This window comes from Marmota monax, unplaced genomic scaffold, assembly GCF_021218885.2.
Source record: "Marmota monax isolate L192 unplaced genomic scaffold, Marmota_monax_Labrador192_F-V1.1 WCK01_AAM20220418_F8-fsc00012, whole genome shotgun sequence".
NCBI classification, from domain to species: domain Eukaryota; kingdom Metazoa; phylum Chordata; class Mammalia; order Rodentia; family Sciuridae; genus Marmota; species Marmota monax.
The window spans coordinates 22,624,768-22,650,333 of NW_026695227.1; the positions used below are offsets into that span (position 1 = coordinate 22,624,768).

General features: G+C 33.4%; 1 protein-coding gene across 7 annotated transcripts in view; it reads left to right on the forward strand.

The window, feature by feature from the left end:
- Positions 1-25,566, forward strand: part of Cntn1 (contactin 1) — a 343,845-nt gene that overhangs the window by 33,524 nt on the left and 284,755 nt on the right. For 2 of the 7 annotated variants that reach the window (XM_046436254.2, XM_046436257.2), the window contains exon 1: positions 11,924-12,263. The exons of the other annotated variants lie outside the window; for them this stretch is intronic. The gene's annotated coding sequence lies outside the window, so the exon portion shown is untranslated. Of the gene's footprint in view, positions 1-11,923; positions 12,264-25,566 lie in introns of those variants that run through there. 7 annotated transcript variants of the gene reach the window in all.

Here is a 25,566-nt window from a genome sequence, read left to right on the forward strand (position 1 = left end):
TAACCTTATTTTGAAATATTTGTGTATCCATACAAAATCTATTCATATTAAGCCATGGAGAACTTAAAAATTCCATGAAGCAAACACTACTGATGCTATCTATATTCATTTTTACCATAATAGAGTAAAACTAGGAATTTATTTTTAAAAAGAAATAAAATACCCATTGAATTAAGCAGGATTCCCTAGAAGTAAGTGATTGACGCAGGGAATACAAAACAAAACCCAGAAAATGAAAGAATAGAGTGTTGGGGGGGGGACTTGAAGTCTAGCCTCAGTTTCTCCCAGTAGAAACTGTGATATATAAAAAGACCCAGAGAGGTGTCCCACCTTCAGGAAGGGGAGTCCAGGCTTTTGTACTGTTTTATCACCAAGCCACTGCCTGAGGGTACCATGCCCAATTGCCTGGAGAAAGGTACAGCAGTGACCTATGGTAGCTTAGATGTATGCACTGAGCAATAAGAGGAGATCTGGTTGGGGTACTGTCCTTTATGCCAGCCACACTTTCAGCTAAGATTCAGCTTAGCTGCAAGAAAAGAAAGCCTAATGAGAGCGGCTTAAAAAGAAAAGGGTTTATTTTCTCAATGAAACAAGAAGTCCAGAGTCAGGCAGTTGAGACCAGTGCATCCACTCAAGGACATTCTTATCCCTCCCCTCCATTGTACCCTAAGTATGTGCTTTCAGCTTCCTGTTGAAGCCAACTGCTAAAACCCTGGGAAAGTGACTACACTCTATGCAGGAAGAGGGAAAGAGCAGAGGACCAATGAGACAAGTCACCAGTAGGAACAGTAAGCTTTCTTAAGAGTTCTTTCACAAGTCTTAACAGTCTTTCCCTGCAGTAGCACCTCGGGACTTCTGTTCACATTTCATTGGTTAGAACTATACCCAAGCCTTGAGAATTCTAGCATCCTCCTCCTGAATGGACCAACACTGGTAAGAAGGTGATTTACAATGGCTTTGAACAGTGTTTGCCAAACCAATCAATTTCACATTTGAGATAAATGATTCTCTTAATTGACTTTTAGAAAAGTATAAATTCAATTCTACTATTATATCATACTTATAAAATAACAGAGGAAAAAAGTACACATAAAATTAAGCAATAGTCCTGAGCTGTACTCAGAAGAAAATTATTTTTCATAATGAAGTGAACCAAGTATTAAATACAGCAAAAAATCAAAAAAGCTAAGAATATGTTTAAGGGGCATAAAGAAAAACTTCAGCAAAAGCAAAAGCTGAAATTCAAAAATTAGAAAAATAGGGAAAATGTCATTGTTAATTCAGTATTTCTTCTTTGACAAGATCAATAATAAAAAGCCAATCCTTGGCAAGACTTACAGAAAAACAAAGAGAAAAGCAGTATCTTATGTTGGGAATGATTGAGCAGATATTGAATGTGAAATTTCTATGTTCAAATAAGTTCAAACATGTGAATGAAGTAAAAGATTTATAGTAAAAATTAAGTGACTGAAATTTATGTTATACTTAATTTAAAAACTTGGGGGAAATAGTTAACACAGCCATTTAGGTTCAAAACACCATAAGTCAGACTGAAATGGAAACAATTTGAGTGAAGTCCTCCACTTAATTTTAAAATAAGTTTAAAATTTTTTTTAAATTTGATATTTTGCTTACAGGAATTTTTCATGGGGAAAGAATGAAAGATGTCACTGAACTTACAATTAGCACTGTTTGTCAGCACTGCTTATAGGTAATACTAATACTAAAAATCATTCATTCAACTGTGTAAGATTGAGTTTAATTAAACAAAGGATATGTTGATTAAGTTGAACTGTATGAAATTACTGCTATTAACCATTTTTCATCTATAAAGATAGTAACTTCATATGGTCCAACCTGATAAATACACACAAACTCATACTTACATACGGTAGCATTTTAACTGGCTATCTCTAAGTGAGGAAACTAGAAGTGACTAACTTTTCTAGTTAGATTATAGTAGAGAAATTACAGGAGCACATAACATGCATGTATTACTTTGAAACCTCTCACGAAACTACAAACTGTCAGGGAACAGGCATTTGGTTTATGTAATTGTTGTATTCTTGGTGCAGGAAAAAGTGAATAATGTTGAATCAGTGGCTGAAATAATTATTTATACTATAAAAGAGCTAGGGAAATTGCTCCTTAAATTATTTACTTCACCATAAGGAAGGGTTAAAGCAGTTTTAAGCCCATCATGCTTAATTTAGGCAAGTATTTCTCCCCTCATGTATTCGTATCTGATAAGATGTTGCTGTGATATGTGAGGTCAACTATCAAACTGTCATTGAAATTGTCTAATTAAATTTCATGAACATAACTTGATAGGAGGAATAAGCAAAACCCAAATATAGATATATAGATGATCAAGAGAACATCGTTTTCCAAAAGTTTAAAATAGAATAGAAACATGATATTTTAATTCAGGATAGTATAGTGGTCTGTGAAATTACGTCATATTTTACTAATTTATTATCTAAAATTCTCAAATTTCTACAATGGATTCCTTGAAGATTTCAAATGATTCTGTACACTGTGCTGCCAGGAAAAGTGCATTGCAGTATTAGAGTTAAGTTATTTCCTTCTCTAGTATAAAGAGGGGCATGAGAAACCACTGCCTGTGATGGGCTTTAGTGCAAAAAGAGATTGAGATACACATTTGCTCAGAAATCCTATTAGTGCCTCTATTGAAGAAAAGGCAAAGAAAATCACTGAACTGTTAATGATTTGCCTACAAAATTTTTTGTCCAAATGTTTGGATAAGTTGACAGGAGTTAATTCTATAAAAACCTTTTCTTTCAAATTATTCCATCGATGTAAAATTCCTTGATCCAACAGCATTCTTTGTGGCTCCTCTTAATACCAAACGCTAATTTTTGCCTACATAATAAATGAAGGAGGGGTTTTGTACATTCTTTGTCCTTACTCATAGGGTTGATATATGTTTTAATAAGTTGAAATTTTACAATCGATTTGTTATTTTTACTAAACAATTTATCTTCCCAGTTATCTAATGGATGTGATAATCTGTACCAAAATTAGGAGATTTTGCATTCTATTTATAAAAGAAATGTAGCTCTTGGGTATAAACTTGGGCTTTGAGTGGAGACAGTAGACCAGTAGTAGACAGGTAGAAAGAATATTTATGACTACTATAAATAGATTTGGTCATAATATTTTGTTGGCTACTGTAACATTTGATTTGCAGTTTTCAAAAAACAAAATACAGTGTCCTTGAATACAATGCTGCCTAGTAACAAAGAGCTTATAAAACCTGAGTGATGTTCCATTTATTATTCCGTTAAATTTTTTTAAAATTTTGGTCATAAGTAGCTTAAAATAATGATTGAAATAATTCATTCAAACTTGGATTCCTTATGTGCTACAAAAGTGAAAGTTTTTTTCAGAAATTAAAATATATTTAGTAGTAAAATTTAGTAAAATGCAGAGCTTATATTTTCCAGTCATGCTATCTTCCTCAAGGGTTCAGGTAAGGAGTTCTTTTTTTCCCTGAGAGAATGTACAAGAGATTTTTGAAACCATGAACAAAGAAAGGCAGCAGGCTTAGAAGTATGAAGGATAAAGCTTGCTTGGGAGTCTTCATTCCCACTGGTATTTACTCAACATTAATCTAGGAAGAAATTGCAGGATATTTTCAATCTAATTGAAATTTTTAAATAAATTCTAAATGTTTTATCTGTAAAAGGAATACATTTTCTTCTCTATCCTGCCTTTTTACATTTATCACTAGTGACAGAAGGTTCCATTTAATGGAATTTGGGAAATTCAGACCTGAAAGACAGAGTACAACCTTGCAATTGATCTCCATGTTTGTCAAGAGCCCTGATGATTGATTTGATTGCTGCTCTGGCAGATAGAGAAAGGAGTGTTCATTTCATGATCAAATTGCGATAAAACAGTTCTTAAAGATGAATGCTTCTTTTATATTTGGTAATTCTTTCAGTGCACACCAGGGTCCCTCTTGCCTGGGCTCTCCCTGAAACTTTCCTTTTGACATTTCCATTAAACTGTAAAAAAATTAGTGTTGACTGATTAACATCTCACTTTAAGAGCTCTACTAAAAGCCATATTCATGAATCAAAGTCAGTGTGCACCACTGGTAATTAACTTGACAAAATTCAGCTTTCCAAGCTAATCATCTTCTGGCTGCTTTATGTAATTGCTGTCAATTCAGATCTACAAAACAATTGGAGTCCACTAAAAGGGACAGAGAGGCAGAAGAACTAGTGATTAGGCTGGGAACATTTTCTGATGAAAACACTAGAGTATAATGAGGAAACAGAAACACTCAAAATGTTGACTTGAGAGTCCCACATTTATAATTATATAAAAATAGTCTATATAAGATCCAACTGATGGTAAGAGTTCAGTGGTGGGATACAATGTAACAAATATCCTAAGGGTTGCCATGTGAAAGTTACCCTCAAAGAACAGTAGACTACAGCTGGCACTGGGTTTAGAGGTCACTGGCTTAGAAAGCACTGCCTCTACACTGAGACAGGCTCAAATGCTAGTGTTTTTCTAGATGTGTCATGTTGGATATATTACTTAATTTCATTCAGCCTAAGTTTTCTCATTGGGAAAATAACTTCACAGAATTTTTATGCTTAAAAATTAAAGTAAATAATGACTTTGCCATACACGGAATATAAATTCCTATTCTTGTGGTTGTACATGATGTGGAGTTAAAATGAGCATGTATTCATATATGAACATAGAAAAATTAATGTTTGATTTATTCTACTGTCTTTCCTATTCCCACCCCACCTCCCTTCTCTTCATTCCTCTTTTGTCAATTCCAATGAGGTTCTATTCTTCCTTCCCCTAACCTATTGTGTGTTAGTGAAATAAACTTGTTAATAAAGGACCAAAATTCATATGATGAAAACATATGACACTCCTGAGGATGAGTTAGGAAGACATAGACACAGAAAGTCATGCCGTATCTTGTCCTTGGATAGGAAGATCGATGTGTGGAAACATTGCTTTCTCTGTTAATGAATTTCTGTTTATGTTTATGAGTTTCTCTCAAAAATCAGAATATAAACTTTTGTGAAATAGATAAAATAACAGATTCTCAACTTCATAAGGATAAGTAAATTTAAAAAATCTTCCAGAAAAAAATCTAAGAACAATAAAAAAAGGTGGCTAACCCAACCTTGTAAAAAAAATCTTACTATTATTTATTTATTATTTAACTCTATTTTAATTCAAATGAAGTTTTTGTTTAAGCTTTTGTTAAAAATATAATTACATTTGAGCTCAAGTTACATCCTTCTATTTTAACACTTTGGACCATCATAGAAGTAAATTTGTGTTGGTCATTGCAAAATGTGGACTTACCTTGGATATTTTTTTGAGTCTGTTCTTATTTTCCTTATCATTTTACTTCTTTCCCAGTTGAGGTTTCTGTAAGCTTTCATTTGGAAATTGTAATAACTCTCTTAGTGCTCTTTATACTTACAATATTTTCTTAAATTTTCTCTTTAAACATCAGCCAAATGATCAATTGCAAGCCCATAATGTGGCCCATTCTAACATAAAATATGTCAATGTCTCTACAGAGCTCACTAGGCAAATGTCAAGCACATTAGCATGAAATGACAGATACTTTAGAACCCAGCCTCTGACTGCTTCTTCAATCTCATCTGTAACAGTAACTCCAAGGGCTTCTCCCTAAGACCTCCTACACACGAGGCCCTTTCTTACTACCTAGAATTACTTTATAACTTGCTTCACTGGGATGATTTGGTTCATTCTAAAGAAACTAACTAGGCTGCCACATCTGTCTTAACTGGGGTGGGCCAAGTGCAATTCCTCTGGAGTGTCTCAAATTTACAGGTCACAAGTGAATTTGCCTCTTTGTTTCATTTATGTACCAGTCTTTCCCACTGCTGAGTGCATTCTTCAGGACAAAATATTTATCTTTTTGCATTTAGTGCTTGACATAGTGTATGTAAATAAATACTGATTGTTAATAAATACTGAAGCTGAGTTAAATCTCAACTGAATACTTTTTCATAAAAAAAAATCACATACATACACAGACAGTTGACATCTCAAACTAAACCAACACTAAACTTCTGGAATAAAAGGGCAGATACAACTATTTTTAGTTTATTGGATAAATCCTTCATGAATTTTTTACTTCACTTTACATCAGCTTTAATAATTTTGATTTTTGGACTTCAATTAACCTCAATTTCTTCACTTTTAGATTGTGATTCCAAGAAAACCCATGGTGAGAAAGTTTCTCTTATTTTTATAATCCATTCTTCTTCCTATGTTTACAAAGTTATCATGTTTTACTACAAATAGGTATGAGAATAATGGACTGAAATAAAATAATTGATTAAAAATAATCTGATTGTTTAGCTTTAATTACAAGGCTACTGAGAAATTCTCTCAGTCATAAAACTGCATCATTTAAATGTATTTAATTTCATTTTCAATAACATCTAATGATCAAGTATTTGCACCAGATATTATAAATGTCAACATAATATTTGAAATAACCTGTGCATTAGATATTATATTTTATATGTGAGAAAATATGCTATTGAGAAGTAAAATAAATTCACTGTTATAACTTGTAAGTGCCAAATCTCATTTTACTTTGAATTTATTTTCCTTGATTACAAGGTATTAATTCCATTTTTGCTTGTCTTTTCTGATGCATGTTTACATGTAACTATTTTTAGATGAATTGAAATTTAAAAGTTCTGAAAATTCCAGAAATAAATCCATAATGTCTTATCATTACTAATTAAATTCATTTGAAATTCTAATTGTGCTTTAAATTATTTTTTAACAGGCAATTTTTTTTCTCTGTTTATTATATGGATAAAGCTTATATTTTTAACCTTTCCAAGAGTTTTACATATACTCTGAAGAAATGAAACAAAACCACTTTCATTTATAATACAGCATTCTCTCAAATCAGACAGACTGGCCCAATAATATCACATTACAGTGGGAATTTGGCCTAAAATGCTTAAAATATAACCCTTGTAACCTAGCCACAAATGAAGGGCGCCAATAATGTTCTCCTACTGTTTGATGATAAAAAGAACTTAGGAAAGTTTCATTTATCCTGCTCTTTCACTGTGCTGCAAGGTGACTGCCAAGTTGAGTTTTACAATAGCTTAAATGGGCTAAAACTAAAAGCATTTAGTAGGGTGGTATTTCACCACAGTAGCTCCATTGCTCAATAGCTGAACCAAGAGCTACCCAAAGAGGGAAAGAAGAAAATCCTTTGTTTTGTTGCAAAGGATTCTACCCAAATTGGCTTGCATTTGATTACTTAATATTACAGAAATGGCAAAACTTTCAAGTGGGTCAGTTTTTTCTCTGCTGCTTTTCACTCTCTTGTCATTTCTATAACTGGATCTCTTAGGTCCTTTGCCTTCAATCCCTCAGGTCTTTCAGACTTCAATATCTAGGGGTCTTTCAGTTTTCTTATAAGCCTTCTTGACCTTGGAGATTTACTAATAGAAGGTGCTCTGGTAATTTTCCTCATCTACAATTTATTGAATGTCTACTATGTGCCAAGCACTGAGTAAAGCATTAGCACAAGGTGAATGTGCAACTAATCTTAGAACTGAGATGTATGATTTCTTCATACAATGATGAAGGCAAGACTCAGTTCTTTTTCTAGAGGAAAAACATTTATTTTGGAAGATAGGTTAGCCAATAATTAAATTCTGTTATCTTAGAGTAGACAATGTGTTAGCTAGATGAATGTATTGTTACAGGAATGTGAAGAGCAGAACAAGTTACTCTGCAGGTTGGGGTAGGGGTAGGGAAAACTTCACTGAAGAAGAAATCTTCCAGCCTTGTGAAGGATTTCCAGGAGAGTGATTGGGTACTTGCTAGACAGCCGAGGCATGGACAAAGCAATGGGGTTGAGGAAGGACCCAGCACATCTTGAGTTCTGCTCAGTTGGACAGGAATGCAATGTATGGGATATGGAGTGACAACACATAAGAAAACTTAGACTTGCTCTAGACTTTCAAGGGCTTTCTTTATGATGCTAATAAATTTGAATGTAATCATGGGCCATGGAGGTCAAAGCAATTTTTAAAAATTAATAATTTTAAGGGGTGACATAGAGGTATAGAGATTGTTGCAATAATGTTGTTAAAGATTACCAGCTTTGCCACGTAATAACTATGCTACCAAATTACTTTTCCTTTTTGTGGCTCAGTTTTGTTTATTTTATGTGTGTTTATGTGTGTGTGTGTGTACATATATATTATATATATAATATATATAATAAATAGTCTAATATATTATAGTATAATATATATACTATAACGTAGCACAGTTTAATTTACATACTAAATATAATATGTATAATAATATAATATTATAAAATAATGTCAATTCCATTAGATCGGTATAAAAATTGAGGTACTATAAGCCAAGTATATAGAATGGATACTTGAAATAAAAAAACAATAAAACACCAGAGATGAATGCATGAACAGAGTGAAGATAAAAAAGAAGCATCAAATTAAGCAGAGTTCTGGAATGAAATAGCTTCTATTTGGTGACTAGTTATTTATGATGGGACAAAGTAGAAACCAGTGAAGTTTTCTGCTCAATCTTTCAGTCCAGGAAACAGTCATACTAATATCAAAACTTATAGAATGCCAGGACTGATTAAAGGAATTCTTGTCACATTTTTTTTGTACCAAGGATTATATATACAAAGGCTTTCCAGATAATTTCTGGAACATTCAGAACATTGCTGTAAGATTATATAGGCTAGCAATAGTTAGTAGTGGGGAGAGAAAGATTTGGGAGTCAAAGGAATAAAAGATGGTTGTTAAAACCATACAGGCTGAATGGGTGGAGTAAAAGAAAGAATCTCTAGGTATCACAGTTTTTAAGAATGAACAAGGGAGAAATTGCTAAAGGTAGATTCATAGGTATATTGGGAAGGGAGATATTTGAATTTAAGATTTTTGCATAGAGATATAGCACATATACATATTATCTATTTGAAAAATAAAATCACTGTACTCAAGAACATTTGGGGGAATATCTTCTTCAAATCACAGCCATGGTTATCATCGTATGTATTTATTTCTAGCATTTTTCCCCCTAAACAAATGCAATTTTTAACCTGTTTCATTCTCTTAATAGTTATCATGATATATAACTTCCATGCAATCTTTTTGGGGCAGGGGGCAGTACTGGAGATTGACTCAGGGGCACTCCATGATTGAGCCACATCCCCAGCCCTATTTTTTGTGTGTGTGTGTGAGTGTGTATTTTATTTAGAGAGAGGGTTTCACTGAGTTGCTTAGCATCTGCCAGTTGCTGAGGCTGGCTTTGAACACAGTATCCTCCTACCCCAGCCTCCCGAGCTGCTAGGATTACAGGTTTGTGCCACGGTGCCTGGCTCTGCCATATAATATTCAGAATCACTACATTTAGTAACTTCAAAATAGCCTATATTGAATTGCACTGAATTTATTTAACTGTTTCCCTACTTGGAGATACATTACAGTTTTTTTTTCTTTATTTTCTTCTGGCAAATATTTTCAGAACTAAAGATAGTTTCTCGCTTTTTCTTTAGGTGGTTCTATTGATGAGACTTAACACAGATCACAAAATGTCAAAAGTTACTTTATCTTAAAAACAAACAAACATATTTGGTTTTCTAGTAATTATTATTCACATAACTATCACAGTGTTATTGGTGCTCTGAATCCCCTTATGGTTAGTAGTTTTCAATCAAGATACAGGTATTGACAAAAATGCTTCATTTATTTTGAAAAGATAAAATATTGGCCAATCTTGTTATTCCTAAATTATACTAATTGTCAAAACATTTTGAAATATTAAAGTACTGCTTTAAATAACATTGGCAATTTCAATATTTATTAAAGAACTTAACTGGTTATTATTCAGTAAAGAACTATCTATATAACTCACTGTTATATATCAATATAATCTAGATACATTATACATTATTGGCGTAATTAATTTGATAGCATAGGCCAATAAAACAACCCTTTCTGTCTCTACCATTTAGGGTCCAGTTGAAAAATTTGTATTTCTTTTTGTCTTACTTGCTACTTCTTTTATAAATGAAACAATTATCATACGCTTTATTTATGTCACTTTTTCAAGCCAGTTAAATTTTGTATGCATAAATAATAATATTCTGGGGCCAGATATTTTGTAAGGCTCTTTACTGAGTCACTTTCAAAATTGTTTTATGTGTTCATTTAAACATATTCGTCAAATGACAGCTATGTGCCAGGTATTTCACTTACTCACTGATATTTCTGGCCCTTTTTAGATCTTTGTACTGTAAACATTAGTATCTGAAGTTGAATAGTGGGGAGAAAAAAGAAATAACTCAACCAAAAAAAACCTTTGTTGTTAGGTTTTACAAATAGTTTGGAGTGAGGTTTTAAAAACATTTTGGTTCCCTCTGAAGTTTTAAGAATGTTGGTGTCGACTGATTTGTGCCTCTCATCTGTTTTATCAAAGAGAAATCTGTCTGATGACAGGAGAGAGGTGGAAAACATTGTTGTGGTTTAGAAATTATGCACTTGACAAAAAGTCCTTTTATAGCTTGTGGGACCTGAGTTAATGAGTTCAGTTCAGTTCGGATTCACAAACCCTGATAGTTCTGTTTAATTTTAATAGAGCTAAAATTTTGTACAAGATAATGGTGCAGATGGCCTTGCCAGCAAAACATTTACCTAAAATGGAGTAGATTTTCATGGTACATTTAATAAGAAACTATTTTATAAAATGGGTAGAATAATATTTTTATTTTGAGTTTTGTTTCATTTTGCATTCTATTTGCATTTAATTCTTGGCAATCATTATACTTTATGTCTTTATTAGGTTTAAAAAATATATTTGATGATTTACCAAGTTTGAGCAACCTTTATTGGATTTAAAAACTTAAAAGCATTTAGATAACACTATTCGTGAGGAAGTTATTGTCAGTCTGATTAGGAAAGAGATTATGTTTGTTTTTTTTTAACAGAATGATTAATTTACTAAATGGACAAATGCTTGTGGAGAATTTCCATATACTGAATTAATGATTCAGCCTTAAAAAGGAACATTTATATTTCATGGGGTTTACGTTGCACCTGAGAAGGTCAGCATGATAGAAATTCATGAATAAATTCCAGGAATAATAAATTTAAAGATAACAAAGCAGCAAAATGCATAGAGGTGATTATGTGAGCATCAGTGTGAGTGTAAGTGTGTGTGTATATGTGTGTGTGTGTGTGTGTGTGTGTGTGTGTGTTGGTGATTGTTTTAGGAAAGGTGATCAGGAAAGGACTTTCAGGGAAGGTAGCCATGTAAAGACATGGGGTAAGAATTTTAGACAAGAAAGGATAACTGTAGAGTTTGCCAAGAACCCAATGAGCAAAGGCAGAGTGATGAATTCCAGAATCCAAGTGGTGAGGCAGGTTAGCTTGGGGCAGAGTGATGCATGATGCTTTTGTGTTTCCTTCTAAGCTTCTAAGTACGGCAACCCACAGAGGATTTTAAACAGTGCAGTGACCTGAGATGACTTGTACTTTTAAAAATATCACTTTGGCTGCTGTTTGAAGATGGATTGCAGAAGGTAAAGGAAGTAAGGCTCTAATCAGGTTATTATAAAACAGTGGCATCAGTGACAATGCAGAGAAGTATGGAAAATGAGTCATATATAATGTTGATGGACTTGACTATTATCTGGTGTTAAAGAAGCTTTCCTTAATAGGAAGTTGAGATACAAGGAAGGGCAAGTACAATAGCAGCAATAGAAAGAACTGTTTTGGCAAAAGAAGCTTGAATTTCATGACCTCTTACTAGTTAATGAGTACTCAAAGTTGACTGCAATGGAGGAGAATATTGGAAGCTTTTTAGATAGAGAGACCCAGACTATGAAGAGCATAACATAAAAAGTTTAGGAGTTTATACATTTTCTTACAGTCAATGAGAGTGAGTACAGATGTCTGAAGAAGACAGTGTATCATTCAGTGCTTTGGGCACAGTAACTAGCAGTGGCACATAGTATGTTTTGAGGAGCTGACTGGACACAAGAAGACCTGCTGGGTAGGAAAGTAATAGGTAGGTTATAAAATGAATATGTGAGCCAGAGGCCAGGTTCAGAGTTAACTGAGTCATGCATGTAAGGAAGGATGAAAGGTAACTCCAAGGTGGACAAGAGCAATACATATTACTGTTAATCCTTGCAACCAGTCAGTGAGGTAAGTACTATTCTTATTTTCCAGATGAGTAAACTGAGGTGTTCAGTTTCTCATATTGGCACAGTATGTTGCCAAGTTCTCTCAGTTAGTAAATACTGAGTGGAATATTTAAACCCTGGTAAATTATACAACACTGCCCACAAAAATGTTCTGAAACAATTTAAAATTTCCAAGAACTGGTTGTTGCTTGTATATTGTACTACATTTTCTTAAGATATTTATTTTCATGCTGGAATAGTTATTGTTCCTGAAAATGGCTATGATCTTTTATAGATATTGCTGTTATTATCCTCCAGATTTTGAAAACATAGTGTAAAATGAATAAAACATTTAAGTGGAACTTTGGCTTTTATCCTCATTAAATCATAAATGATATTAATATGTTTGTTCCTAAAGCATCTTATATTAGATGTCCTTAAGCATTTTATATTAGATGTCCTTCCGGATGTAATCAGTTATCTATGAAGAGCCTCAGTGGGGATCACCATGCCTTAAAAACTGGAAGAAAGCTAGAGGAATCAATTTAGTGCAAGAGAAAATGCTTTTACAATAAGTATTAGTTTAAAGTTATAGGTGCAGTGTGTATTTTCAATCAATCTTTTTCTGCCAATTTAAATTGAAATGTGTTAGGCCTGAGAAAATCTTTAAAACTCCCTACAGATTATTTTGCCTCATCCCTCAGCCTTCTTTGATATTAGTAGATTATTTCAGTTTGATTATTTTAATTGTTGTAGAAATGAACCTAGTATTTTTCTGAATATTGGTTCAAACTGAAAAGTACCTATACTTCATTATCTCTCTGGAATTCTATTCCATTTTATAAGAATGGTTCAGGGATTGTGTTATATAATACTTTTATAGAACTGTGATTCTTAAAGAGAGTTAAAAATTGCCATCAATTAATATTCATCAATTTCACATGGTAGACATTACATTATAGCAAAATAAATGCACAAGAAACAGCCTATATCTCCATTATCCACCTTTAAGTTTAAACTGTAAGAACTCTGATTTTTTTAACAATAAAAATACTACTTTTGGTGTATATGCCTAGTCCTATATATGTTTTAAGATACTATGAGATATTTTTGTACCATTTAACATATCTTTAAAATAGGAAAATAATGCTTCCTTTGGGTGAGTAGGAGACAGATTATAGATTCAGTTCAGTAATGTTTTATTAATAACCAGTAGGTCTTGAATGAGCACTGAGCTCATGAAGAAATGGTCATACAGTCTACACAATAGTAGTAATTGTACACATTAGTTTATTTAATCCTCTAAACTACACTAATAATTAGTTCTTTTTTAATGATCATTCCATTTACATTGATAATAAAAATGAAGTTCTGACAGGAAATTCACATGACCAAAGTCATATGATAGCAGAACTGTAGGAAACTGACTAGGAAAGCTATGAAGTGCCCCTAAGTACTATATTTTTAAATACTCAGGGAAGGTATGTGAATTAGTTAATATAAATGTACAATAAAAATAGGCCACAAAATTAATTTTTCTGAATTTTTATTGTTATTTAAGATATTTGATTTTTTCTTCTTAGCATATTACTATTATAGATTTATTGCCATATAATTTGATTTGTGCTTTTAATTAATGGCAAAAATAGATTTAAAGGAAAATAAAATTGAGATACAAATACTCATTTGTTGTTACATGGTCTAAGAATGAAGAATATCTATAATTTGTTAATTAACTGGTATAATAAATAGTACAAATAGAATAATTAGCATAAATAGTATAGATAATATTTAGTACATTCCTAATATGGGCCAGAGACTGGTACAAGTTTAAAGTTCTTACTTTCATGGAGCTTACATTTTATAAAAAGTGAACATGTCATAAGCCACCTGGTAATAGGTGCTGTGGAGAACTCTAGTAAGGCTGTGAAAGGGGACACAGAACCTCATGGAGGAAGGAGGCTGGAGGTGGGAGTCTTACTGTTTTGCGTAGGCTGTTCAGGAAGTCTTGAAACTGTCTCAAGAAGAAAGGAGTGATCCTTCAAATGCTCCTATTAATTCATAAAAGATAAGAACTGTGCATCAACCAGTAATTTTGTGGTGTAGAGGTCACTGGGACCTTGAGAATACCCATTGCACAGAATGCGAAGAATATAAGCCTGGGCGAACTGGGTTCACGAGAATGTGAGAAGAGAAAGTGGAAATAGTACTTACAGTTCTTGTGAGTTCTGCTGTAAAGTATAGAAAGGGAACGGTAGTTGAATGGGGAGGGGAGCTCAAGGGAGGATGATTATCACTTGGAAAATGGAAATATTTTAAGAATCCATTTTGTATGATGATAAGATCACCCAGGACAAAGAAAAAAAATCAATGATACAGGAGAGAGAAGAGGGATATATTCTGCAGTATTGTCTCTGAGTAGATTCAAAAATATGGAGGGTTTCTAGGATATAAGAAGGAGTGGATTCTAAGTAGAACTAGCTCATATATATTAACAGCAGAAAAGAGGTAATATATGGATACAATTGAAGTAAGTTGGTAGTTATGGTACTGGTGATACGTAGAAATTTTCTTTCTCTTTTAATTGCTTTTTTTTTTTTTAATAGAAAGTATCAGCAGTGACTAAGAATCAGAAAAAGAGAAAAAGGCCAGGGAGGGAATGGAAGTGAGAAAAGAAACTTTGGGGAAAGAATTCTAAAAAAGACAACAGAAAACCAAACATGCTTATTTTGAAGATGTTAGTTCAAAGTTTTCTGGGTTGTTCAAGAAGAAAAGCTATACAATTGTTTTACTCAGTCAGAAGATGAAGAACAGAGACATAGTTGGGTATTAATGGCAAATATATGGTAACTTATATGATGGTGTAAAGGATATAGCCAGAGGAAACTAGTGAAATGAGTGGAGAAGACCAAGACCCTAACTTGAATCTCATTATCTGTTTAAGTAAGGAAAGGACAAAGAAAAAAAGAAGTCAACGATGGAGAAAGAAAACAAAGTGGGAAAAATAAAAATAGGATAAAATAGTAATAGGGGCAAGGAGATGGACACTTACAGGGTGTTCAGTTTTTAAATAAGTTCTAGTTGGTTGAAGACTAAAAGGAGGCCATTGCATTTTGCAAATTAGGAGGTTATTGATTATCTGGGAATTGTGTCAGAAGTGGGTGGATTTGAAGCTTGGCTAAAGTTTCAAGATGTTTGACTGTACCAAGTGAAGGGAAATGTCATGAGAAATTAGCAGCTTTGAAGTAAGATGAAACTGAAGGAAATTTTGTATTTTAATAAAAATTTAATAAAATTTAGTAATTGACTCTGTGCCAGACACTATTTCAGATTGTCTTGAATGAAATGGCCATGGTAGACCATTGTAGAAAAAAAATTTGAACAAAACCAAAACAGACCAAAATTTCTGTGTTAGTCAGCTTTTTATGGCTGTGACCAAAATACCTGATAAGTACAACTTAGAGCAGAAAAGGGTTATTTTGGCTCAGGATTTTAGAAGTTGAGTCCATGGGAGGAAGAGTCCATTGCTCTGGATGCAAGATGTGATAGAACATAATGGAGGAAGTGCTGCTTGCCTCATGGTAGCCAGGAAGCACAGAAAGAGGGGGAACATGCAACAGAGAAGGTGCCCAGTGACCCACCTACTCCAGCCATGCTTCACCTTCCTACAATTACTACCCAGTTAGTTCATTCAAATTAGGACTAGTTAGGCTACAATTCTCACAATCTAATCATTTTACTCTTTGCATTAACATAGGAGCTTTAGGAGGACACCTCATACACAAATCATAATAATTTCCATGCACTAATATTTTACATTTTAGTTTGGGTTGTTTCTGTCCACCTGAAATACCTTTGAGCATTTTGTAATTTTATATTGGGAGAGGAGTCAAAGAAGAGAGAAATAAGAAGAGGCTATAGGGCATGGTAGAGCTCAGGGAAATTCACAGTGTGTTGGCTGACGGACATCATAAGAGGAAACCCAGATCAATTGCAAAGAGGTCTCTTTGGTTTTCAATTAGTGGCATGTTCATGAAGAAAGGTGTGAACAAAAACACTGTAGTTCAGTGAAAAGATCAATATAGTAGATGGTAGAGACTATGGTTCTAGACTCAGAACTTCTCTAGTCCTTTGTTAAAGGAGAAAGAGCCTGTGGAGCTACAGCCTTTTCTTGGTAAAGTAGCAGTACTACCTGTCTGTTCAGCATGGTTACACTGGCCAAATGAGCTTGCATGTTCTCTAAAGACCCTTTTAAATCACAAAAAGTCATAATTGACAGCACATCTGTAGAATTTTCTGACGTACATATTTTGTGATTCTAAAATTTAAATCCAATTTTTATAATTATTATTTTGTTTATCTGAGTGTAATTTCTCGTGTTTTTATCTGACATTTTTTTATTTTTTGACTTTATATTTGTAAAACATACTTGAAAAATATTTAGTTTCCTTTTTTAAATGAACAGTTAAACAAAATAAATTTAGAGTATACAATTCTCCTTGATAACTGTGCACTAACACAGGAACAAAGTCTTTTTTGTCTAGTATGGTCACATGTTAATAATAAATGAGCCTCAGCTTACAATGACTGTGTTGTTTGATGTTTATTAGCCCATGCTTTGGTGCAATTTCACTTGTCCTAAATTCACTGTTTTAGAACTACTACGTGTGTAGCACTTTCATTGTCCTTTGAAAAACACTCTTTTGATTCTGTAGAATCTCAAGCGATTATACTTTTAGACCTTTCAAGGTTCTTTCCTTATATTTTCTGCAAACTCTGTCTTAAATGCTGAAATATGTAAATACTTTAAAATATTTTAAGACATGTAAAAGTTTATCATTGTGTGATTTTGAAAAATATCAATGCTGTGTGGGTAGGACGGGGCTTGCTACACATGCTCCCCTCTGTTCTCGCACTAATGAAAGTTTGCTATGTGCAGGGTTAAATTTGTCACCAAATGAGACCATTCTATGGCACACCAAATTTTATAATTATAATCTCCATTCCTGGGAATTAGCAATAATTTTAAAAATTGTTATTTAATATTTTAAAATGGCATCACAAATGGTACAGACAAAATATTTCAACCATCATTTTAAACTCTAGAATTTTTTTGAGGTACTTAACATCTCTTACAAAAACAAGATGTTGTGTTTCCCCTATTTTCTTCTATATTACTAAACAAAGCAAATGAGTAATGAATGTAATAAAGAGGTTATCTCATTCAATATTTTATTTTATAAATGACAACTGAAATTCAGAAGTATTCTATGACTGCCCAAGCTACCTGCTTGGAGGATAGAGTTTAAAATTTCTGCATAACTGCATTATGTGCTATTGCTTTTGGCGGTTTTAATAATGGAACATCTCCAAATATGGTGGTGGTAAAAATAGAATGGTATTTGTTGAAACCCCACAATAAGTTTGCTGTTCCAAGCCCCCTTACCCATGTGAATACTTTAAGGCTCTAATGAATCTGACCAATTCCTACTAAAGGAGCAGAGAGGGGAAAACTTTCTCTTCCTCCTTCCTTTCCTCCTCCTTATTCACATCTACATCTTCAGTATTGTCACTTTGAGTTTCTGGATTTACAGCTAGAAGAAAATAAGAAATTATAATTACCTATAAATCCACAACTTAGGAGTCACTCTTGGTTATCCACTGTCTATCCTATCATTATTTTCTAGTCTATTATTTCTGGTACATTATCTTAGAGAGTTGAGACTGTATATGTCACACTGCTTTATAACCTGATTTGTAGATTTGACTGTGTGCCTGCAGCAATAACTAATAGAAGTGCTTGCAAGTTCTTCAAAATTATAAATTTTATTTGGTCTATAAAATTCAAATATAAGGATATATTATAATTTATTTAAATAATTACCTACTGTTGAAAGATTATATTATTTCTAAGTTTTTCTATTATAAACATCACATTAAAGAAACCTCTCAAGCTGGATGCGATGGTGCTTGCCTGTAATCCTAGCTGCTCAGGAGGCTAAGGCAGAAAGATTGTGAGTTCAAAGTCAGCCTCAGCAATTTAGTATGGCCCTAAGCAACTCAGTGAGACCTGTCTCTAAATAAAATATAAAAAAGGGCTGGGGATGTGGCTCAGTGGTGAAGCACCCCTGGGTTAAATTCCCGGTACCAAAAGAAGAAAAACAACAAGAAGAAACCAGTTGATTCAGATTTTCAAACTATCATTACAATGTTATCAGTTGATATCCCATTGGTATGAAAGTATTCATTATCTGCTTTGCAATATATGGTCCCCTGTGTGTGCATGCACAAATATATAATGTTATTATTTGCACTTATGATATATAAATTTAAATATATTAAATATGTGTTATAAGCAATAAGAGTATCTCATTTTTATTTTGATTTATATTGCTATTTTGGTGAAGTTAGAGATTTTTCATATATTACTGGGTACATCTTTTTTTGAATTTCTTAATCACGTATATTGATAAAATTTTTCTTTTGAGCTATGATTTACAACAGTTATTTATATTTTAATGCTATTTTCGTTTTTCTGGTACTTATGGTGCAAATTTTCCCTATGTTATTATATGCTCGTGGTTTTTTTTTAAGCCACCTTTTTTTGTTCATGGACATGCTATAATCATCATATTGATTGTAGGTCTATTTTGGTTATTTCTAGTCTTTTAAAATGAACTCTGTTTCTGTTTTTATTAGCAATATTTTATGTTATCTTTGCTTTAATAATATGTTCTAATATTTTAGTATAACTGATTTTCTTAAATCTGTAGGTTAAAAGTAATTTGCTTGTTCTCATTCATTTATTTATTCATCCAGAAAAAAAAATGTTTTTTTTTCTTAGTTATTTATTTTTCCAAAGAAACCTATCTGAAAAAATACAAGTAACAACTGTGTATATGTTGATAGGTATAATAAACAAGTGTTGAAAAAATTGACAATACAAGAAAATTAGGGGCAATTTACTAGATTGATACAATGGAATCTTATGTGCAAATGTAAGTTGTTTCCTTTTGTTTTTTGCTCATTGAGCAATTGTTTTGTAAAGAGTGATCATGCTTTATTTTTCCCCACATTTTTGTATTGATGATAAGTTTTGATCTTTTGGAATTATAGCACCTGGGTGCTGGTATAAGAGATAAGGAGATACTTGCAGCTGAAGGAGAGAAATGTAAGAATTAAATAGTAATGTAGGAGAACAGGAGATGATGGCATGGTTTAATGGAGCTTTTCCAGGGACTGTTCATGAAGGGAAGGTAAAATCATTCAGAATAAGTCTACGGTGTGTTTTGTTGAGTTTTATATAATGTCATGATTTTAGTGATATATCATGAAATGTATGCCACATAGGGAAAGGAATAAGGACATGAGTTGGGGGCAAGGGATAGAAAACAGGTGACAGGATCCATGGATCCCAGGTCCTGGTGGGACAGGAAAACTGTTGGAATCTGGGGACCTGGAACAAGGGATCTGGTAAGAAGGGTGGTGCTAGCAAGTGCAGTGCTGGAGATGAAGGCTATGGATCAACGTCCTTATTGGTGGGATGAGAGAAGCTGCAGTGGTGTCCATGACAGCATTGGTGTAGGAGAACACCAAGGAACATAGAGGCCAGTGTGTTGAAAGAGTCATAGATATTAAAAGTGCCAAAAACTGATATGAAGTTAGTGTGAGGGGTTGTGGTGATCAAAGACATCTGAGAAATGAGGATTGCAACAAGAAGGGAAATGGGGGAGTGCTCCCGAAACTCATGTGTTTCAAAGCTGAGTGTTGTTAGCCCTCTGCACCAGATGTTCCCTGTGCCTAGAATGTTCCCTCCAACATCTCCAGTGTTTGCTCCTCTTCTTTGGTCAATTGCCACTTCTTCCTGGAAGCTGTGCCCCATCATCCAATCCAAGATAGTCCTGCAAGTATGCCTCTGATTCATTTTTCACTTGTTTTATATTTTAATAGTATTTATAACTTACTGAAACTATCATGTCATTTACTTGTTTTTATACACTGGTTCTCTCCCATTTAGAGAATGTAACTTTTAAAAACAGTGGTTTTGGTTGCCTTGTTTATGGATGATTTCCCAGACTTATAATTACTGGCATATATCAAATAGCCAACAATTAATTGTTGAATGATTGAATTAATATTTATAAGATATCTTGCCTTATTTTGTTTATGTTTATTGGTGAGTGTGTGTGTGTGTGTTTGTGTGTGTTGTGTATGTGTGTGTGTGTGCGCGCGCACGCAGTATTTTCATATGGCAGAAGGGGAGAGAGCAAGCTCTGGGATAAGAATATCACATAATCTCATTTAAACCTAATTACCTGGAAAGGGCCCATCTTGTAATGCCATGACATTGGGGGTTGGGGTTCCAATGTCTAAATTTGGGAGGGGAAATAAACATAGTCCATTACATTGGGTTAAAGATTCTCTCTCACTTTCCTCTTACTTCTCCCAGAATCCAGCTATACTTTTTAAAACATTCTCCAAACCAGAGGATTTATTCTTCTTATAAGAATTTCTATTTATAACCCTCTCCTCAGGAAAGGTGAGTTAGGACATCAGTAGAAATAAGGTATGAACATAAGGTTTGTCTTGTGATAGTAATTGAAGTTAGGATGCAAAGATACTGTCACCAATACTTTGAACAATTCTCACTAGTGGAATAATGAACTTGAAATAGTTATATTCTGATTTATTGGTTTTATCTGCCATTAAGCTATTAGGCAATGGTAGCCCCCCTCAGAGTTTTTAATCACATAACTATAAACCTTTTGTTGCTGTCAGTATGAAGGTGTGCTGTGCTCATTCTTTAAGAAGTCAGACTACATAAGAATTTAAAATCTTATTATTCAGAAAAAAGGAAAACCATTTATCTATTTTCAGTTAGTCTTTATTTTTAAAAATCAAGTATCTCTTTTTTCTTGCTAAATACAAGGTACTATAGGTAAATTTAGTTTCTGATGGCTTGAAAATAAGCAGAAATATTAGATTATTATTCAACATGATGTTTAGTTTATATATGGGTAACTGGAAATAGCATTGTATAGTAAAATAAGCGCTTGGTATTGCCAACAATTAATCATGATAACAAATGTAAATCTGTTTCCCCCTTTTTCTCTTTACATGACCAGATATATTCTATTCATTTTTTTTACACAAAATATACAAACTATGCACCTTAATTTGATGCCTAGAGAGAAAACTTTTTTCCATATTGTAGGTGGTGATTATCCAGCATGTTTCTAATTATTGATGCCCTATTTTTATAAAGTGCCACTCTGTAATCACATCAGTGATTTAATGTTTTTCATCATTTACATTTTTAAGCCTCTGGTATTATGAATATTTTACACAGTGGTTAATTTATATTTACATACTCAGAATAGTTCAAGTTCAAAACAATGCTTTTTGTGTATGGGTGTACATTCTGATAATTTTTTAGAGGATTTTAAGAGAAATCTGTTTTTACTTCAAATTCTGCTATCATTTATTGAGCAACTATCAAGAAATGGGGACTTAAGTTTAGGAAATACAGGCAACATTTATCTAGGCAGGGTGCGCACACCTGTAATCCCAGAGGCTTGGGAGGCTGAGGCAGGATGATGTGAGTTCAAAGTCAGCCTCAGCAACTTGCAAAATAGCAAGACCTTAAGCAGCTTAGTAAGACCCTATCTTTAAATACAATAGGAAAAGGGCTGGGGATATGGTGTCCTCAGCTTCAATCCCCAGTAACAAAGAAAGAGAGAGGGTGGGGAGGGGGGGGAAGGAAGAAAGAAATACAGGCAACATTTTTGAAGTAAAATCAAACTATAGTTATCAAAGGTTATCATTATTTAGATTTCCTATTGCAATTTAGCCCTTTATACCTGCTTAAAAATTGTTCTCTTTAGGTTTTGAAACACTTATCGACACTTTACATTATAAGATTTTGCATTCCCAGAGACCATGACAATTGTTTGTGTGTGTGTTGTTCTATTTATATTATGAAAAACTTCTAATATGTATAAAACCAGACAGAATATTATAATGAATTCCTGTGCACACATGACACAGTTTTCACAGTTACCAACTCAGGATAAATCTGATTTTCTCTATACCTCACCCACTTATACATAGCATGCCTCAGATCTGAAATCAATTCCTTCCAAGTTCTATGATATTTTTAGTAGTTCAAGATTAAATCTGGGTGCCAAGGGGTCTCTTTGGTACTGACTTGGATTTTGTTTTTGGTTTTGGTTTTTTATTTGAGAGAATAGGAAACATGTTTTATTTTTAAGTTGAACATAAAATATATTATTCACTTAGTACTGATTTTTATATCTGAAATCCAACTTTTCAGAATTTTTATCACTTCCTTCTTGCCCCTATACTCATTAATACCCATAATATATAATGAACACCAAAACCTTCACAATGAAAGCTTAATCATCCAATTAATACATGAGTAAAATATATGAATATATACTTCTCAAAATAAGAAATACAAGTGGTCAATAAACATGTGAAAAAATACTCAGTATCTCTAGCTGTTAGCGAAATGCAAATCAAAACTTCAATGAGATTCCCTCTATCCAAATTTGAATGGCAATCATTCAATGTCCCTTGGGGGACACAGTCAAACTATATCCAATCTATAACCCTCTGTCAAATCAGTTTAGAAATATAGCCGAATTAGTCAAATTAGGTTTATTGGAAATGTGCATTGTAATTTTTGTTGTTGTTGTTTTTAAATCTTTTTTTTTGTTTAATTGGATTTGTTTTTAATTAGTTACACATGACAGTACAATGATCTTGACATATCATACATTTGAATCAGATGGGGTATAATTTCTCATTTTTCTGAATGTACAGGTTGCAGAATCACATTGATCATGCAGTCACGAATATACCCACAGCAATACTAGTGTCTATTTTATTCTGCTGTCCTTCTTTTCCCCCCTTCCTCTCCCCTCCCCTCCCATCACTTCTCTCTACCCAATCTAATGTGACACACTTCTTTTTTTTCTTTTTCCTCACATCATCATACATGTTTTCTGTATAACAATGAGGATCTCCTTCCGTCTTCTGTGCAATTCCCCTTCTCTCTCCCTTTCCCTTCCACCTCTCTTCCCTATTTAGTGATAATCTTCTTCTCATGCTCTTCCTCCCTATCCCATTTTGAGTCATCTTCCTTATATCAGAGAAGACATTTGGGCATTTGTATTTTAGGGATTGGCTAACTTCACTTAGCGTAATCTGCTCTAATGCCATCCATTTCCCTACAAATGCCATGATCTTGTTATTTTTTAGTTTTGAGTAATATTCTATTGTGTATATATGCCACATTTTTTTATCCATTCATCCATTGAAGGGCATCTAGGTTGGTTCCACAGTCTAGCTATTTTGAATTGTGCTTCTATAAACATTGATGTGGCTGTGTCCCTGTAGTATGCTCTTTTTAGGTCTTTTGGGTATATTCCAAGAAGGGGAATAGCTTGGTCAAATGGTGTTTCCATTCCCAGCTTTCCAAGGAATCTCCATACTGCTTTCCAAATTGGCTGCACCAATTTGCAGTCCCACCAGCAACGTATGAGTGTACCTTTTTCCCCACATCCTCGCCAGCACTTATTGTTGTTTGACTTCATAATGACTGCCACTCTTACTATAGTGAGATGGTATCTTAGAGTAGTTTTAATTTGCATTTCTCTGATTGCTAGAGATGGTGAGCATTTTTTTGTGTATTTGTTGATTGATTGTATATCCTCTTCTGAGAAGTGTCTGTTCAGGTCCTTGGCCCATTTGTTGATTGGGTTATTTGTATATTTTTTTATTTGTTATTTTTAGTTTTACATGACAGTTGAATTATTTTGGCAAATTATACATATATAGAGTATAACTTATTATATAGAAAGTATAATTCATTCTGGTTATTTAGGACCCCATTCTTGTGGTTGTACATGATGTGGAATTACCCTGGTCATGTACTCAAATACAAGGCTAGGAAAGTTATGTACGATTAATTCTACCACCTTTCCTATTCCCTTCCTCTTCCCTTCCTTCCCCTTTCTCTAATCCAGTAGATTTTTATTCTTACCCTCCTTACCCTCCCTTGTTTTCAGTTAGCATCCACATATCAGAGAGAACATTCAGCCTTTGGTTTGGGGGACTGGCTCATTTCATTTATCATGGTATTCTTCAGTTCCACTCATTTACGAGCAAATGCTATTATTTAATTCTTCTTTATGGCTGCAAGATATTCCATTGTATATATACACCACATTTTCTTTATCTATTCATATGTTGAAGGACACCTAGGTTGTTTAAGGAAGGTTATAATCCATGTAGCGTTTCACAAATGTATTTGACAGGTAACCCTTTTGCAAGTAAACTCATTAATGTTCCCAAGTGTGACAATTTAGAAAATGCTGGTCATACATTTTTTCTGGAACTGTCAACAGATGTATATAAACATTTCATCTCTACCCATCTTTGTAAAAATAGACTCCAGAAGTTAGTGTAGTAACACTGATTTTTATTTATATAACACTTAATTTTCTCATAAAATAGTGGATGTTATCTTTTTAATGTATACTAGACTCAGAAATTGTAATAAAGATTTGATCTTCTTCTAGTAGTTTCTGGAATACTTCCACTTTTAATTTGCATTTATTTGTTTTCCTGTAGAGTTTTGAGAACTGTTTTAAAATGTATGATTCATTTTATTTTGGTTACTTATCTTTGACTTCATTTTACCCATATGGCATTAGAACATATATTAACCTTTATTTCTTAGATGGATAAGTTCAAAATAGCCGAAGAGTAGGCATTTTCATTCATATACATGAATTTTACTCTTATAAATATAAAACATGGTCACTTCTAAGTTAGCCATTTATAATTTCCTGGCAAGAAGAAATTGTCTGAAGTTACCACAAAAGAGATTTAGGGCAAACCTTTGACATTTTCTGGAATATATTTGTCATGATGGACTGCTATGGTACCCTCTTTAACTTTGCAGAGAGAATCAAGGTGAAAGAACAAGGACTTGGGCTGTGGGACACCCAGTGAATACTATCACCTTAAACCACAGAGTAAAATTTTAAATGGTCTTGGGAATTCAGAGAAATCGTCTGAATTTGTCCAAATCAAGTCTATTTACAAAAATTATCTGCGAAATTTGAGACAAGTAATATGTATAATTAGTAAAACTGAGCATGAGTTCAACATAAAGAAAAAAAGTAAGCCTACTTATGCAAAGTGTAAGGGTAAATGCTGTACTGAATATAATATAAAGGGGTGGACTTTTGAACTAGGAGCTGCATTTGAATCTCAAATCAAACATAAAAACTGGC